The following is a 17,024-nucleotide window of genomic DNA, read 5'->3' on the forward strand; positions in this document are numbered from 1 at the left end:
GTCAGTTCAACTCTGGAAACAGATAAGCTCAGAGGGCCTTTTCAGGTATTTCATTTTGTAATGAAAAACCAATTTTCAAGCACAGGGCATGAGTCATTTATTAATTGTCTAATATGTAAATTAGGGCATTCACCCACAAAATATACACAAGTGGTTAACAGGCAACTGGATTACTGATACGAAAAGGATATGATTTACACATGCATACTTTGTAAGATAGCATTGTATTACATTTTGTTCACAGTAGTTGCTTCCTAAGCACAACGTATGATGTGCAGCCTCCTAAATGCTATTTATGCTTGTATTATTCCAAAAAGAGATTTGGTTGAATATGAGCGGATCAGCCCACCATGAAATTCACTAGGATGGTGCTCTTGAGAAGATGGGCTTATCTGGTCATAGCATAATACACTCAGCAGGTTAGGAAGCTGCTCCCAGAACTATATCTTCCATCCGACCCCCTTTACGTTAATGTAGCCATTTGTCCCTTCTGAATCTGATCAATATTAACACAAACCTTGTTAACACCCACACAAAGGCACTCTGAACAGTTTTTGAAACCTGGGAACTATGGTTTCCAAAATCAAGTTCAGAAAGTCTCCCAGTTTGTGTTAAGTGGGGTTTGCAGTCATTCAACCGTAATTCCATACCACCATGGAGAAAATAGGAGGAATTGCTCTACAACAAGGGAGGTTTACTTGGGAAAGGAAGTAGTATGGGCCACTTCCTTAACTCTAGGTAAATGTCAACATTGTGTTATGCCTTTACTAGCCTCTCTGCCTAAAGTATTTAACAAGGTTAAGGAAACAGAAGAATTAGATAAGGACCATCAAGTGCCTAACTCACTGAAGAGTCTACTCTGAGTAGGATTTAGTGAAAACCATCCTGTAATTTTGCAAAAGTTCACTAACCATGGGTCAGCTGTAGTTAATCATACGATCACAGAAATTATTCCATCCATGCAACATTCAGGATGGCTTGCCAGAATGTAAATGCCACCCAATAAAAATATATTCATATGCAAAGAATACAACAATAAAAGCGCACAAAATATAACAAATAAAATGTGCAACATTAACATCTGTCAGAAAGTCTGGACTTTAGGAATAAAATATCCTAAGATATAAAAAAAATCAAGGAGCTGCATCCAAGTGTAACATTTTGTAATTCTATGGAGGTCCTTGGAAATTCTAAATAGTACTATAAAGTTCCAAAGTCTTTGGAACATGGGTTTTTAAATTTTATTTTAAGGCAAGCATTTCAAGTAGACATTTTGAGATAAGCAATTGTTCAGTTTGCATTCTGTGAAGAAGGATGAATATTTTCGTTTAGCCAAGTGAGAATATCAAAACAGGAAAGCTGCATTTGATCTAGTACTTTTCTATTTTGTCACTATAAAAATTGAGTGTTTTCCTTCCTCCTCCCACTCCTCCCCCACCTTTTCATTTTATTTCCTGCCCTAAATGAGCAAACCTGTTTTTCAGAGGCAAGATTCACCAATAGGCCATGAATACTTTAGATGCCTTTCAGAAACAGGAAGAAAAATGGCTCTGGCTGCTGTAAACTGATATGCTGCTGTCAGGGAATGGAGATTTAGACGTCTGTAACCATAGCAATCTACAAGCTTATCTCACAGAGGTGTGCAAAATTCCCTTTTTCCTGCCATTCTCCCACAGTTCATTAAACCGTCACCTGTGGGTTTCACTGAGCAAACTTATTAAGCAAATGTCACATTTCCATGCAGCCCAGTGCTTTTCAGAGTAGATGTGCTAATGAAATACTATACATATTTCAATTTCGTTTTACAAAAGCATGGGGGAGATTGCCCTTCAAACACTATTTCTCGTCATGGCACAGGCCAGTGTTGTTAACCATTTCTGGATAAATTAGCATTACAATAATGTTGTGGGGCTCTTTTGCTTACTTTCATAATGACCCGGACGATCTGTTTTGTTGTTATTCTGGCATAGTTATTCTTTGCTAGGTTCTCAGCAATATAATTTTCAGTTGCCAAGACAGCCTGGCAGGTAGCCAAACAATTTAAAGCCTTTTATTTTCATATGGTATTTTGAAAACAATTCCTCTGGCCTCTTCCACGTAAGCATTTGTGTTTTCCTCTCCCACCCCCCTTTAATTTATAGGTGTGAAGTAGACTCTGTGCATGAATAAAGAGCCCAAGTCCCTGTCCACAGCCCTGACCACAGACAATGACCCACCTAATCCAGCCTCCTGTTCTCACAGTAGCCACCTGGATGCCGGGGTGGGGGGGACCTGCAAGCAGGACCCAAGCCGTCACCCCTCCTGCGGTTTCCAGCAACTGGTATTCAGAAGCATACTGCTGCCGACTCAAGGCAAAGCATAGCTATCATGGCTAGTAGCCAACTTTATATGCAATACAAAGTTGCACATTGCTGGTCTCTGAATTTAATACTCATCAGCCTGCACTCCACAACCACCAAAGTAGCACAGTTCTTCTTCTTACAGCAGCACCAGTTACCAAACCCCAAACATACCAATGTGTTTTATTTCCATGTGCTGCCACTGCTGCCGTTTAGCATTTATTTAGAGGGCTTAGAAGAGATGGATAAATAGGCCACGAACAGAGAAGTTAGTAAGAATGATCCGACCACAGATATACAGTTCTCTCATATCTCCTAGTGCATGGGTAGGAAAACAGGCCTGGGGGCTGGATCCAGCCCAATCGCCTTCTAAATCCGGCCCGTGGACGGTCCTGGAATCAGCGTGTTTTTACATGAGTAGAATGTGTGCTTTTATTTAAAATGCATCTCTGGGTTATTTGTGGGGCATAGGAATTTGTTCATTCCCCCCCCCAATATAGTCTGGCCCCCCACAAGGTCTGAGGGACAGTGGACTGGCCCCCTGCTGAAAAAGTTTGCTGACCCCTGTCCTAGTGCATTCAGCGGGATGGAAGCTCTTTAGGAACACTTGAACAGAGTTGGCCTTGCTAGACAGCATCTTAAAAAGCAGAGACATCACCTTGCCAACAAAGGTCCGTATAGTTAAAGCTATGGTTTTCCCAGTAGTGATGTATGGAAGTGAGAGCTGGACCATCAAGAAGGCTGATCGCCAAAGAATTGATGCTTTTGAATTATGCTGCTGGAGGAGACTCTTGAGAGTCCCATGGACTGCAAGAAGATCAAACCTATCCATTCTGAAAGAAATCAGCCCTGAGTGCTCACTGGAAGGACAGATCCTGAAGCTGAGGCTCCAATACTTTGGCCACCTCATGAGAAGAGAAGACTCCCTGGAAAAGGCCCTGATGTTGGGAAAGATGGAGGGCACAAGGAGAAGGGGACGACAGAGGACGAGTTGGTTGGACAGTGTTCTTGAAGCTACCAGCATGAGTTTGACCAAACTGCGGGAGGCAGTGGAAGACAGGAGTGCCTGGCGTGCTCTGGTCCATGGGGTCACGAAGAGTCGGGCACGACTAAACGACTAAACAACAAATGTTTGCACTTAGCTCCTGGTGTGCTACCTTTTGTCACAGAGGTTCCATAGTTGCTTAGAAGCCTTTGACAAACCTTCCCCCCCCCCCAGCTAATTATGTCATTGAGAAGATAGTGGCTGCTAGAAAATGTTAACTGAGAAGACAAATCTCTGGGAAACCTTGGATAGGGATCAAAACAATTGCCACCTCTTTTACCAAGCAACCAGCCCTGCTTCAAAAGGTACCCACACATTTTCCCCAGGGCTAAGGCCAAGGGACTGGTGGTTCTCTAGATGCTGCCGGACTACAACTCCAATCATTCATGTCCTATTGGTGATGCTGGCTGGACCAGGTGGCAGATGAGAGCCAGCAACACCTTAAGGACCACATTTTCCCCATCTGTGTCTTAGAGTAAAAGAAGCTTGAGAGAGGCACTTTCAGTCATGAGGGAGAGGAATGGCATGAGGAGAAAGGGATATAAAATGGGGGTGGGCAGATTTCAGACCTGTAGGATCTACTACTCCTGAGATCCATCAACAAGAGCCAGGTGAAGAAGAATCATAGAATGGATCAGTAGAGGTGGATTTAAGGAAGCACAACCAACCAGTTCTGTCACAGTGGTTATGAAGACTCAAGGGCGCCACAGGGGACACTGCAACTATGATTCAGAAGGAAGCAAGAGAGGCAGGGAGCATGGAATTTTGGCATCGCAAAGGGCACTGGTGAAATTTGAGACCCCAAGGTCCACCACTGGGATCAGGTAGGCAAACATACACTCAGAACTGAGAAACATGGTGCCTCTGAGCACATGTGCAGCCCAAGATTTGGGACCGATTCCGGATTCAAGTTCATCATCATCATAATAATACCTTTATTGTCAATGTACAACCTGTGTACAATGAAATTAACCAAGCTTCCTTCCCCCACACACACTCAATCTCATTGCACTCTGTGTGCTTGTCGCACAACTCACCAACCCCAAAAGTCAGTTGCACTATATTATTTTCCATTCAGCAGCCTAACAGCCCACAGATAGAAACTGTTTTTTAGCCTGTTGGTACGACTGATTATACTTCTCTATTTCCTGCCTGAGGGTAGAAGATTAAAGAGGTGCTGGCCGGGGTGTGAATCGTCCTTCCACAAAAAAATCCACTCCTGGTTGTCAACCACCTTCCCTAATTATTCCTTTCAAATCACCCAGAGATCTACCGTATTTTTCGCTCTATAACATGTACCCAACCATAACACGCACGTAGTTTTTAGAGGAGGAAAACAAGAAAAAAAAATATTCTAAACAAACAGTGGATGTATGATTTTTGTGGTTCATGCTGTGGCCACAGACATATGATCTGACAGTGAGTTTGGAGTAGCCCAATGCAAAAATCCTGAGGATCCATGTAGATCCGTGCTTTGTAACCACGTTTTAAGTGGGGAGGGAAGGAAAAGCACTCAAGGGACAAGGAGAAGAGGGGTTTAAGGGGAGAAGAAGCATGCGTGGGGTGGGTGGAGAAGGATGCTGCTAATAATGAAGAAGAGGGGTATAAGGGGAGAAGGCTCCTCTCCTCTCCTGCTTTGTTCCTTTAAAGAAGCAGGCTCTCTGTCGCTCTCTCCTCCCCACTCAGCGGCTCTTCTCCCGCTTTGCTGTTTCAAAGCGAGCCACGGAGGAGGGAAGGAAGGGGAACCATGGATCCTCTGCTCACGACTGCAGCAGATCCCCCCGCCATCCGTAGGCATTCGCTCCATAACACACACAGACATTTCCCCTTACTTTCTAGGAGGAAAAAAGTGAGTGTTATGGTGTGAAAAATACGGTACCTCCCAGCAATCTTTTATATAAAGCCCCTCTTTTTCTCTCCCGTTTATATTCTGCTTCCAATTACAGCTTAAGTTTCTCATCATTTTTTTTATTTAAAAAGAAAAGCAAAGTACAGTGGATGCTCGGGTTGCGAATGTGATCCGTGCGGGATGCACATTCACAACCCACAGTGTTCGCAACCCGCATCTGCACATGCACGGGTTGCGATTCGGGGCTTCTGCGCATGCACAAAGCATGATTTAGTCTTCTGCGCATGCGCGACCGCCGAAACCTGGAAGTAACCCGTTCCAGTACTTCTGGGTTTCAGCGGTCTGCAACCCGAACAAACGCAACCTGAAGCGGCTGTAACCCAAGGTATGACTGTATCACTAAACGACAGATACTGGGTGGTATGCAACTTAGTTTACTCAGACACACTGAAATTAGGGGCATTACCAAGGTAGGTCTATTAATTTCAATGGGTCTACTCTGAGTGAAACAGTTGAATACCACATTTTTTAAAAGCTCCACCCTTGCTTGTTTGACCTTAGAAATTCCATTAATGGATTGCCATTTGTAGGAACACTTAGTGCTTAGTGAAATCTGATGGATTATAATAATAATAATAATATTTAGCCATAAACAAAGTACAGGATGCGTAGAGCAGGAGAACATATTCCAACCTTGACCTGAAAGAAACTGCATGGGTCACACACTTCCTTGCTGCCTTCTTCCTGCCTGCCTGCCTGCCTGCCTGTTCTTCCTGGTATTACTGTTGTATATCCTGTTTTTCTATGAATGGAAATAAAAATATAATTAAGGAAAATAAAAGGACGTACTTTGCCTTGCTGGATCAAAATAAATGTCCATTTCTTCCCATATACTCTCTCCTACAGTGGCCAGCCAGGTAGGACTTAATTATTATCAAACCAGAACAAGAAAGGATTTCATCAACGGACAGTAGGAAGCCATTCATGAAGCAATACTGTGGCCCTTTGTCAGGGGCAACTATTTTTTATTTTCTGTTTGCTGGAGAGTGGAAATAATTGTCTTGACTTTCAATCATATAAAATGTCTGCTTCTGTTGAATTGCAGTTACATAGCAAAGCAAGTAGGAGCACGGGGAGTGTCTGCGTGACACACCTACACACTGCAGCCGACACACTATTGTGTCACAACACACAGTTGGGAAAGCTCTGGGCTAGAGTGGTGGGAGGGAGTTTCAGTGAATAGCTAACAACATTCTAAAACGAGCCACCAACATAATTTTAGTAATGAGGTGGTATTTTCCCCAGGAACTTAGGGGCATGATTTAGGTTGGTGAAATGGTAAAAGGGGGGAAAGTTAAAGTCCTGAACTCGTTTTCCAGCACACACACACACACACACACACACACACACACACACACACGCAAACACACCTGGTTGGTTTGTTTTTTAAGAGAATGTCACAAGATCAATTCACTGATCTCCCACATCTTATCTACTATTAAGGCTTCAGAGACTGTTTCCTCAAAGTTAACCAGCTGGACAATTTTAGTTAAGTTCCAGTTCTCTTAAAAACAACATTTCCAAGAACCATAGCAGCACACAGTCCAGCTCAAACTGGCCCTTGACTGTTTACTCATGGGTACCACATGTACTTCATTGTGTGCTTACAGAAGCGTACCTGGGTGCCCTTGGCAAGGAGCTGTACCAGCGCCACCCCCCTCCCTGTCCCTTGCACCGTTGGCAAGGAGATGTATTGGTGTGGAGAGGCATGGTTTTTGCCCCACCCCGAGGCCTGTGCCCTTGGTGGAGGCCAACCTAACCAACTCCTAGGTAAGCTCCTGTGTGCTTACAGACTTCTTAAATCTATGTACAGGTAGCAGACTAGACAGTCTCTATTAGTCAATAAATAGCAATTTCTATTATTTATTTAGATTGCATTCTATGTTCAGAAGGAATCTTTATTACAAACCAATCTCATAGTAGTTGGCAGTTTTCCTTTGTTATTTTACAGACTTAAGAGAGCACCACTGAACAAGGTATGCCATAAGTGGTGCTACAAACACAGTGCTATGCATTTAACTGAGAAGTGAGCAGAGGACTGAAACCGCCTCGGTGCCAGCAGCGGGACTTCCCAGGTGCCCCGCAAGGTCTAGGTTCTACCAGCCTCCACTGACATTTCAGCAGAATGTGAGGATGAGAAAGAGACACTAAGGTGTTAAACGCTCTCCCACGGCCCCACCAACCTCTGCCTCACCTCAGCCAGCCCCCACTGGCTTATTTACTTACAACCTGTCCAGTCTCTGGTTGTCAGCTTTCTCCTTCTTAGCCTCAGTGTTGCCCTTGTAGAACTCAGCAGGGAAGATGGGGACAAAACCAAATTACCTGGCTTCCCCCCTCATTGGCTCCGGCTCCAGCTAATGTTGGCCTCCCTGCTTTCCACCCTACCAGTCCCAATGCTGAACGCCCCCCAATCTTTCCCATTGCTACTTGCATTATGAGAATAATGGAGTTAGATAAGGGGTTTTCTAGGCTGATATTGGGAGGCTAACGGGACAGACAGGAAATGATGACTGGAGTGTTGCATTTTACCAAGGAACATTACATTGTGGGTGGATGCCAGTGATGCTTTGTAGAGCAGCCACTTGGGTTCCCATGTCTGGGGCTTAGATTGACAGTGGGATCTTATTACAACACTGGTGACAGAACAGCACCCCTCCACTGGACCTGAGGGCTGCAGGGGGCACAGGGCAGAGCATGTGGCACCCATAGCTATCTCCTCCAGCACCTCATGTCCCCCCAAATCTCCTACCTGATATAGCAGCTTCACTCTGCCTAAGAGTAGGACTGGCCACACCTATAGTTTATCTTCTTTAATCTTTTTTCAAACTGATTTTTTTTAATGGCACCAAGGCCAAATTTCAAATATTTGCACAAAATATGCACTAAGGCCCTTAGGCTTTCTGTTCTTAATTATCTTAGATAACCGAGCATATAATGCAGCTGTTATTCATTTACTTAATTAGTTTGTTTTTTATACTTAAATTCCACCTTTTCTCTAAGGAGCTCAAGTTAGCATACAATGGTACCTCTGGTTACATACTTAATTCGTTCCGGAGGTCCATTCTTAACCTGAAACTGTTCTTAACCTGAAGCACCGCTTTAGCTAATGGGGCCTCCTGCTGCTCCTGTGCTGCCGGAGCACGATTTCTGTTCTCATCCTGAAGCAAAGTTCTTAACCCAAGGTACTATTTCTGGGTTAGCGGAGTCTGTAACCTGAAGCGTATGTAACCTGAAGCGTATGTAACCTGAAGCGTATGTAACCCCAGGTACCACTGTACTTAGTTCTCTTCACTCCACTTTATCCTCACAACAACCCTTTGAGGTAGGTCAGGCTGAGAGGCAGCAACTGGCCCAGGGTCACCCAGTGAGCTTCATGATCTAGTCGGGAACAGAACCCTGGTCTCCCAGGTGCTAATATGACACTCTAACTATTATTACACCTTATATTACATTACCAGAGTATCCTTTTATCATGACTGTTACCTAAGTGGTTTCAAAAGCCTGGGCACAATCCACTACCAATTTCTTGCCATGAACCTGTTAAGACAACAGGGTGATCACAACCTCTTTGCATGCTTCTTAAATATGGAAGATAAAACAACTGTCCACAACAGTTCCAAAAACCCATAAAACACCAGTCCAGGTAAGCACTTGAGTTTCTGATGTTTATTTCGTTTTCCTGAAACACTCGCCTCTATTGCTTCATTTTGCTTATTCTAAGATAAAATCTGAGCCACCAGAAGTCAACGTCACAAGCAGCTTTGACCTAGGATGGGTTGTAAAAGCCCATTTTTCCTTTTTGAATGGCAGCCACCAGAGCAGTTTATAGCAGACTGTTGCTCAAGGGAGACTCTCCTTTCCTGGGAGTGTGAACAGGTTTTTCATGCTTAAGGGGCTCAATAAGCCTCTTTTCAGAAGCTCTTATACCTCAACTGTCCAAAGACAGATATGTTAGAGAAACAAGCACATCCTTTGATCCTGGAGCAGAATATTTTACCCAAAAGAATGGAAATGAGATGCCAAACCTGCCTCCGAGATCCGGTTTAATGAGATGCCTTTGACATTACTCAGGTCTGCTTGGAATGCTACCAAATTACACCCCCCTCTCTGCACATAACCGTCTTTGTCTGTTGAATGAACATCTTTTGCTTCACCCAGGATAAGGAAATGCATCTAGTACAACACTGGCAACTGTTCCGGGAACAAGTTCACAATATTCCTCTACTGACAGTCAAATTTGCAATTAGGCTCAGTCCAACAGCTTGGATTTTAAAGACGCTTCAAAAAGATCAGCAGTCTGATCTCAAGCTATCATGATAATACTTAGCAGAGAAGTTTCCACAGTGCTGCAATACACCTGCAAAGAAATACAGTATTTATTCCCATACTGGGGAAGCAGGAGGCAGCTTGCGGATGAGAGATACTGGTTTGCCTAAACGTGCAACAAAGCACTTGGAAAAGACCGAGCTTTCTCAACTCTGCCAACAACGGCATCAGAAGCAGCTGAATGCAGCCAGATTCTTAAAACCCTCAGGTGCCCTGAAAATACCATGGAAAGCAGTGCAGCTGTGAGTGTGTACTGGAGCCTACAGAAAGGGGCGGGGAACTGACTGTAAAGGAGAAAATACCAGAATGCCTGGGCAACATGCTCCAGACAGAACGGAACCATTCAAGATGTGCATTAGGCATGCTTGATTGACAAGATCGTGGTGAGCGAGCTTCCCAAAACCACTCCACTTCTTTTCTAAGTTTGTTTGCATTGCTAGTGACGTCATGGCAGGCAGCGGGAAGGATGCCTCCTGAACCATGACCTTCCCGATTCACAGCTTAGCCTTATAGCCACCTAAACCATCATGTTTATTTTGTAAGGTACTGTTACACTCGCCCTGTTTCTATGAGTGGGAGGAACTTCCAGGGGCCCCACGCTTGGTATCTTTTCAAAGTCACAGGAGACTTACTCAGTTTTATAATCCTAAATATAGAAATTCCTGCATTGCAGGGGGTTGAACTAGGTGGGCCTTTCTAACTCTAAGATTCTATGATTCTGTGTTGAGCATAGGGGAAGGCAAACAGCTTAAAGCAGTGATGGGGAAACCTATGTCCCTCTGGATGTTGTGGGACTAAAACTTCCATCGTGGTGACCAGCGGCCATGCTGGCTGGAGCTGATGGGAGGTGAAATTTCACAACATCTGGAGGGCCAGTTTCCTCAGCACTGGTTTAAGAACTCCAAGAGCAGAATCCCTTGATTCATATCAGATCTTCAGATATAGGTTGCCCCCTTGAAGCCATTTTCCAGAGCTAAAAGTAAACCTTCTGTCCCTTCCTGTTATTCTCTCTCTCCCACAACTCTTACCTTGTTTCCTTGGCTTCCCTTTAGAGCAGGGGATCAGCAAACTTTTTCAGCAGGGGGCCGGTCCACTGTCCCTCAGACCTTGTGAGGGGCTGGACTATTTTAGGGGAAAAAATAAAAGTGAATGAATTCCTATGCCCCACAAATAACCCAGAGATGCATTTTAAATAAAGGCACACATTCTACTCATGTAAAAACACGCTGATTCCCGGACCATCCGGGGCCGGATTTAGAAGGCAATTGGGCCGGATCTGGCCCCCGGGCCTTGGCTTGCCTACCCATGCTTTAGAGGCACACATGAAGACCTGAATAACATCAGCTGGGAGTCTGGTTGGCGGGGGGGGGGGCTTTTTTGTTTGTGTCAAAATGGCCCTCACTATCCAGAGGTGTCTCCAGGTGTTTTCTAGCCTGTGTGAACCTTTTACCTGTAATTCCCTAACAAAAGGGGCACCTGGCAACTTTAATACTGACTATTAAGGAAGTCTCTCCAGCAGCTCATCTGACTCCATTAACCCTCTCCTGTCTAAACTAACATATTTATAGCAATGCGTTTTGAGATTGCATAGTGTTCACCCATGAAGCTCATTAGGACAGTGTACACACCATACATTTGAAGTACATGGAAAACATATCCCTCCCCCCAAGAATCCTGGAAAAAATTGTTAAGGGTGCTCTGTGAACTATAATTTCCAAAATTATTGGATGGGGGAATAGGGAGAATTACTCTTTGGTGAGAGAACCCCAGCAGAGATTTCAAATCACAAAACATGCAACAAAGTATGGAAATATAGGCTATTAGATATTTAAAATATGCCATTTAAAGTGAGTTCCAAAACATTCCCTTAAAAGGTTTCTTTCCAAAGTTTCCCTCTTCCCCAGCATAGGAAAATACAACAATTTGGTAAGTTAAAAAATGGTTTACTTACAAACTCTTTGAAGGTCAGATTCCTGTGTTTCAGAGAAGTTGCATGGGCAGTAAAACTTAGCTGACTTACAGTGTCCAAAGTTTTGGTATAGCAAGAATTGCTAACAAAGGCACCAGCTTCTCTGGAGGATTGAGGGAGCCCACATATGACAACACATCCTGACACCATGTGCAGAGGGCCCTCTGAACATTGAGGGGGCCCAGCCCGTTCCAAAAAAAAAAAAAAGATCTAGGAGCCCACAGTGCCTCAGCCCCTGGCCAGTGCCTTTGATGGCTGGTGAGAACCATGTTGAACAACCAGCTCAAACCTAGTTCCTCCCAAGGTGAGAGGAAGTGGATTTAGCTAAGCTTGGCAGGACAGCTTACTCTATGGTATTAACCCCTTCATGCATTAATTAGACTTAAGTATGTTGGTTATATGAGGCAGGTTATCTCACAGTAAGCTGCTTGGATAAAGAATGGAATGCAAATGCAGTTATAGTACTTTTTCTAACATTATCAAAATACACTTATTTTGTACCTGTATGTAGCAAAACATGTTAAGTTTAGCATGGCTTGACAAAACAGTTACCTAAGTTATTTTGGCAAAGTTTCAGATTCAAAAATCTTCTCTTTTTCCAGGTCCAGTTAATAGATTTGTTATCAGGGTTGCTATTGCTACAGCTCACCCCCATGGAAGAGTGAACCAATCTGGCTTCCCTTCCCCTGTCACACCTGAGTTGCAGGAACCAGGGGAAAGCAAGAGGCAATAACTCTGCCAAGACCTCCCAAGTGAAACTGGAAAAACACCTGACAGGAATGAGGAAGATTACAAGCTTTGCAAAGCCAGCTCACAGGCAGGTGAAACTAAGTATTCTCAGCAATCACCAGATTGAAATTATTTGTGATCTTCAGGCAGGACTGCCAACTCCAAGAAATGGGTGGGATGTTTCACCAAAAGTCTTGGGGCTGCTTCACTTGTTACAAATATACACCAATATCTTAATTCTACACAGAGTTGAGAACACCAATAGCTATTGAAATCAACAGACACACCTATGTCTGAATAGGATTGGACCACATGTGTGTGCATGATGCTTATGCAATTATGTTTGAAGAAACAGCAAACGTATCTTTCACAATATATGCAGAAGATGTAATAGGCACAAATCATTTGAAATATCCCAATGGAAATATGACAGTATAAATTTTGTAGGTGATATCCTACAAAGTCATACCTAGAGTAGACCCAATGAAATAAATTGACTTGTAATGTAAGGATCTCAATGGGTCTACTCTGGGTACTGTATTACTTAGTCTACATTCACACTATACGTTTAAAGCACGGTGATACCACTTCGAACAGCCAGCCCCACTCCTCCTGAATTAATTGGGAGGGAACTCAGGAAATTAACAGCCTTGTTTACTATTGCTGATGTGCCCCTGTTATGAAGAAGTGCATTTCCAGATTATTCATAACTCCCTGGGGTTGAATTGTCAATACATATGTAGAACAGATTAAGGGAAAGCTGTCTAACCAGCTCCTCAACCTCCATGGCAGAATACTTTTTGACTCAAGTGAAAAAGGCCCTTATAGTTTGCTGAACACAGTTAGTCACCTAACAGGACTAAAATCAGTCTGACTACAACTGGTATGCCATGTTCTTGTTCCGGTTGTAAAGCCACATTTAATGCGATGTGCAGTTGTAACTAAAGCATCGCATCACTAACTGAGGCTAGAAACATTGCTGTTCACAACAGAGAGGGGGCAGAGGTGCCTTCACTCTATGCTCATTACCTGGTTTGTTCCTCCCTTCCCCTGCTGAAGTTGTCATCTGTGCATGCACAATGGCTGTCTCAAACATGCACGCCTCAACAAAACCACGGCTTACATATCTGAATCAAATGGAAGCTGGTTGAAGGGAAAGAAAATCCAACAGGAGTATTTCTCAAGAAGCTACAGGATACTTATGGATTGTGGGTAATACCACATGTATTTGGTTTCAGACACCAGCAGTGGGAGCGCATTGGAATGGTAATGTGTACACAATCTGAATGTCAAGCAACATATGACTATAAAGCAGCCATTAAAAATATTAGGGAAACAAACGTCCAGCTGCTTCTGTGTTTTGATTGCAAAAGGCACCTGTGACTGAACTTTGAGTTGACTTTCACATTTTTTTTTCTAGAAGTAATGGAGCATTCAAATGAGTCTCGTTTTTTTTTAGGGTGGTGAGGAATGAAATTGGAATATTACTGAAGCTCCAGGAGCATCGCAGCTTTCAGTCCAAGTATGTTAACTGTTTCTGTTTTGCCTATTAGTACTTGGCAGCGGCCCAAGGAATGCAGTTGATCTGGGAACAGAGGAGAAGCATTTATATGGTGTAAAAGTGTAAACAGATTTAGCTTAAAAATAATGCATTTCTACAAAATTATTTAAAATTAATGTTATTACTTTCTCAGGTACCTGCCTTAAGAAGATTATAGTCTGCATGAAAGCAAGAATGTGACAAGATTTTAGGCATGGCCAAACTCGGCCATTCAGATGTTTTAGGACTACAACTCCTATCATCCCTAGCTAAGAGGACCAGTGGTCAGGGGTGATGGGAATTGTAGTCCCAAAACATCTGGAGGGCCGAGTTTGGCCATGCCTGGATTAAGGCCTTTTGCCATTATGAAAGTGACAGGAAAGTGTGGCTTGGCACAATGTTCTCTAATCTCACCCACAGTTAAAGCGGAGTGAATGCTCAACAAACAGGTCATCTGGAAGCGGCCACAGTCTACCTCAGAGATGGGGGACTTGTGGCCCACCAGGATGCTGGTTGGCTCCATCAGCCCCAGCCCACATGATCAATGGTCATAGAGGGTAGGAGTTGCAGTCTAGCAACATCTGGAGGTCACCCATCTCTGACATATAGCATTTGCACTGATCACATATGGGAATGGATACAGGCACAGCACAATACCACTGGTCACAAAAAAATAATATTTTGCTGATTTAGCTTACCATCCTTAAGAATATATGGAAAGAACAGAACACTCACTGAAACCAAGCACTTAGATTGTGAAGCTTTTATGTAGATCTTGCAATAAACACACAACTTTTTCTCTTATTACCATTTAATTCTGGCTGAGTACAATGTACCCAGTTTGGAATCCTGGAGAGCTGCTGCCAGTCAGTGCAGACAATAGTGATATAGATGGACCAATAGTCTGACAGGGTAAGGCAGCTTCCTATGTTCCTACGTGTGTCGTTCCCACCAGAGATTATGCGAACTGAAAAAGCAACTGTATATACCAAGCAAAAGTCCCAATGGCCCAGAATAACCCAGTGTATGTGTACATCGTATGCATTTACAATACACCAAATATGGGAGAACCGTTTTTGCATTCAACAGATGTAAATAAATGCACTAAAGAAGCATTGATGTCTGACCTGAAGCAATTCCAAAGTTCCTGCGAGATCCACCTCTCTCTCTCTCTCTCTCTCTCTCCAGGTGCCTCAATGCAAAATCTGCCATCATCACTCTACAAAGTTTTGGTACACTGTACAAACTTTCAAGCAGCTTTTGGATTCCTGACACTTTCCTTGCTCACCAAGCAAAAGATATGAACTTTGTTCAATTACCTGATCAATATCAGGCAAGAGAGACACGATTGTAAATACAAAACAGAAAAGCTATAACATAAGCAGCTCCCTGACTAGAATAAATGCATGGCAAGGCACTGGGCTTGAATCTGGCCTTTGCTGCATTAACCTAAATGATTATTTTCCATTGTGTGACAATTCATCAAGGTCACTTAGCAACTAGCATTAGCATAATGAACTGTTAACTTGCACCTCTCTTTCCCTTCCCCAGTTTGTTCCAGCTGAAATGTGTGCTGCTTACTCTCCATCCTGAACTAGTGAGATCATGTATTGATCAAGGCCCAAACAAAGGTGATAGTGGAGATGTGTGAATGCACATCCACTCCTTTAAAAGTGTTGCTAGTAACAGCCAGTGGAGGAGGGTTCAGATCAGGACTGTGCCCCAACAGTTTAGCTCTTTTTTCTCTGTGCCATTTTCTCAATGAAAAGTTGGAGAAATAGGTGTGCAAATTTGTCCCTGACCCAACCATTTTTCTGACCTGGATTACTCTTCCACCTAGCTAGGGCTTGACCTTAGGGCCAAGTCCAGAGTCCCAAACCATGGCTCCTCTTCAGATGAGTACCCAGAGAGTGGCAGATTATTGGGAAAGCAGCAAGCAGGCCCCCACATTCTGTGCATTGACTGACCTGGTCATGCAAGGGCCCACTGAGGCTGACATTCATCACTACAGCATCTTTTTTCACTCATTTTTAAAAACTCTAGCCACAGGGGAACCAGCCAGGTATGCACATGTTTACAGGTGCTCATTTTATTATTTTTACTTCCAACAACAAACATGCTGCATATTCCAAAGTAAATGTGCTTAACATCAGGGTAGCAGAAGCAAACTCCATTTTATTCCTGTACTCACAATGGTGCTGTGAGTTAAGTGAGTTTAAAATGACAAACTGCACATACTCAGAATATCATTTTTAAAAAAACAAAACAGGGTTAGCAAACGGCTTGTTCATTTGCTCCCAACACATTAGGAATGTAGGAGCATGAAATGGCATCGAAAGAAATGGTAATTACATCCTTCATAACACAAGACAACATCAGCTCGGAAGGAATACATCTAGCTAGCTAAAGGGGGAGCCATGTCAGGCATTGCATCCAGGGTCTAAAATTGCCTTGTTGCATCACTACCTCCACCTCTGCATGTTATTTGCAAAAGTTAAAATAAAGCAGGCGATGTGACTCCATCATCTCTGGCCCTCAATCTCTCCTGATCAGATATATTCCTGTGCAATTAGAGGAGGTTCTATTGAGGTTACATTGGCAAGAATATACATTGCTCCCCACCATTTTCAGTACATAAATAAAACTGCTTGCATGTTTCCAAAGATTAATCTTCTTGTAATAGTACGCCTGTATGCTCGATCTTCAGTGCAATGCAAGCAAGATTTGCCTGCTACAAATTCACTGATCAGAAGCTGATATGCATAAGAGCAACCCATTACATTAACCAGAAGCTGGAAAACAGCCGTTTCATTCTCCAAACATTACAAGCTATCCATGCTTGGTTTGTTTTTGTATCTTCATGCAGGAAGTTGTAATATTCAGAGCAGTCTCTCCTTTGGGTTGATGTTGATGGTGCTTGACGTGTGTGTTTCTTTGTTTCAAGACAGGAATTGTCTAATACGCTGGTCAGAAAGTCCCAAACCCCAACAGTATTCAAAACAAGGAGGGGGAGGGGGGCAAGAATAACAATGTATTCTCAAGAGAAACCCTGACCCCGTCATGTCCTGAGCAAACAGGTGTAACTCTTTCCAAAGTTGTTACACTGATACCTTTGTGCACTATCAATTATTCACATAGCAGGTCAATAATTAAAATATCCCAGAATG

The 17,024-nt window shown here is 43.3% G+C and overlaps 1 protein-coding gene across 1 annotated transcript in view; it reads right to left on the reverse strand.

Moving 5' to 3' along the window:
• The window catches only part of RTN4IP1 (reticulon 4 interacting protein 1), a 92,515-nt gene extending 81,774 nt beyond the window's left edge, over window positions 1-10,741 (reverse strand). The window contains exon 1 of the mRNA XM_053381582.1: window positions 10,648-10,741. The gene's annotated coding sequence lies outside the window, so the exon portion shown is untranslated. The remainder of the gene's footprint in view (window positions 1-10,647) is intronic.
• Between the last annotated feature and the right edge of the window lie 6,283 nt (window positions 10,742-17,024).

Source organism: Podarcis raffonei, chromosome 3 (genome assembly GCF_027172205.1).
Source record: "Podarcis raffonei isolate rPodRaf1 chromosome 3, rPodRaf1.pri, whole genome shotgun sequence".
NCBI classification, from domain to species: domain Eukaryota; kingdom Metazoa; phylum Chordata; class Lepidosauria; order Squamata; family Lacertidae; genus Podarcis; species Podarcis raffonei.